Source organism: Octodon degus, unplaced genomic scaffold (assembly GCF_000260255.1).
Source record: "Octodon degus isolate 3935 unplaced genomic scaffold, OctDeg1.0 scaffold00198, whole genome shotgun sequence".
In the NCBI taxonomy this organism is placed as follows: Eukaryota; Metazoa; Chordata; class Mammalia; order Rodentia; family Octodontidae; genus Octodon; species Octodon degus.
In genome coordinates, this window is record NW_004524774.1 from 896,514 (window position 1) to 898,903 (window position 2,390).

General features: G+C 34.8%; 1 pseudogene; it reads right to left on the reverse strand.

The window, feature by feature from the left end:
- Positions 1 to 1,184: 1,184 nt before the first annotated feature.
- LOC101575270 lies at positions 1,185 to 1,612 on the reverse strand (annotated as a pseudogene).
- Between the last annotated feature and the right edge of the window lie 778 nt (positions 1,613 to 2,390).

A 2,390-nucleotide genomic window follows, 5' to 3' on the forward strand; every position in this document is an offset into this window, starting at 1 on the left:
AGTGATCGATGATGTAGAGTGTGCCTAAGGAGAGTCACATGGAGAGAAAAACATTCTCTCAGGCTTTCACAGAGAACTCATTGGCCAAGCAATGGCCGTGACTCATCCACATGGCTGACACTGACAAAGGATTTATAATCTGAGGTATATGATCTCAGAATAAATCATGCTTGATTTTGATTGACCTTATCAGACCCAAAAGCTACAACTCTTGTTGCATAGGTCCTGCGTTACCTTGGTCTTAACCATCTAGCAGAAAAGTATAAAAACGAAATATAAGAAGTAAAGCCATGCTGTTTTGTTGAGCTGTAGAGGACTCAGGTCAACAATTTCTGACATTACCAGTCAAGCAGAAGACCCAATACTCTTTTGGACTACTTGACTCTTTTAGAATATTTTGCTGAGTTAACACACCTATAATATTCAAATGACAGACCTGAAGAAAAAAGGGGATACAGATGAATGTCCATTTTTCATCTTTGTATTCAAAATGCTTAGGATAGATATATAGTTACATTCTCTTAATGAATAGAGGGATTTGTTCTAATAGTGTTTGTAAATAGTATATCATGTCCTAATCTTTTACAGCAATTTACCACTAGGAAGAATGTATGCAATGTGTTAATTATTGAAACTGTCCTACCAATTTGGTTTGAAACTGTCTCATTGCTATTTGTTTCTCAATAAAATTATGGAAATAAAACAATGAAGGAATAAATAAATAAATGTAATAAAAATTAGTATAAATAAAAATTATGTGCTGTTTTTATGTATTAGTGTATGAATCAGCCATAAAAAAGAAAAATTTGAGACTTTCATAAGTAAATGGATTCAACTTGAGATATATTCATGAGTGATATAAGTAATATTCACATATGTAAATATTATATTATCACCTGGTGTGAAAACCTGAAAGAGTAAAGCAGTTCTAAAATATATGATAGATATTGTAAAAAGGGAAGACATTTTTCAAAAGTAAAAAGGAGCTCGTATTTGTGAAATGGTGCAAAAATGGATAGGCAAACAATATAGAAAAGCCAAAAATGCAAGTTATTTATTCTATTAATGTCTCTTAGTTAATTAAAAAGTAAGATTTGTGTTAATATGAACTGGAGAAATTTTTATGCCCATACCTTGCCCCTTGAACAACTACTTTATTTTTTTTTATTTTATTATTATTTTTTTACTTCAGAGAAGAGGCACTAGGCCTGCATGTTTATTTACAAACATATCTAGTATGCCATGTGAATTTAAGAGTTTGATCTGTTTCTGAAGAGCTTCACCTCTTGAGAAATTCTGTTCATCTGCGAAAGGGGATGAATTAAAACATCCTTATTTCTTAAGCAGTTGGTGTCTCACTATAAAGAAAGGTGCTGCAAAACCAGATCCAAAGTACAAGATCATCATGGCCAGCAACCGCCATTTGTTTTCCACAGAAAATGGCAAATTCTTCCCAGGGCCCTCCTTGTAGTGGCTGCGCCGCACCACGGAGGTTGTGAACCTCCAGATGCTCTGCCCCAACATGGTGCTGGTGGAAGCTCTGCGAAGGGGAAAGAGGCGCAAAACCCAAACCTGCCCTCACTCACGACCTTGTCCTCCACAGGAAGAGACCGCAAAGACAACTACTTTAAAGATAACAACATATAGTGTACTAACTGTATTTTTTTCTTTCTGTATTTTTAGGAAAGTGTCTACAGAGTGTTCAGGGTCTCACTACTAGATCAGACTTGTAGTGATTCTCCTGTCTATAGCCTCCCAAGTGCTGGGATTATAGGCCTGTGCCACCACACCCTGTCTCAATGGCAGTCTCAGCACACCCTGGGGGGATGGGTCAGCACAGCATACCTGCTGGCCCAGGGATCAAACTCCTGGCCATTGATCCTGCTTGCATGCAGGTGCTTTAATCTGCTGAGCTACTTGTCCAACCCTTGTATTCACTATTATTATCCTTCTATTTTTATGACATTTTGTGACAATTTACTGCTTTTCCACAGAAAGATATATTTCTCACTATGATTATATATATATACATATATATGTGTTTATATATATATACATCTATATATAGTATATATTTAATTTATACACTTAAAAGACAGAGAGACAGATTGCCTGAAATATTAAGTTCTTTGGAGACTAGTGCAACACAAATTCACTTTTTGGAATGTTTATTAAGATAAAACCACAACGTTTCAGTTATTCTCAAGTATTTGAATCATTTTTCTTTCAATAGAGTTCTCACTGATTGGCAAACATTGTTAATTGGATGTAGAAGTCATATATTGCGCATCTATTATGAACAAAGTGCTGTAAAAGATACATCGAACAATGTGTTCCAATATTAGTTTCTTATTAATCTAAATATATTGTGAAAACTAATAATATACAAA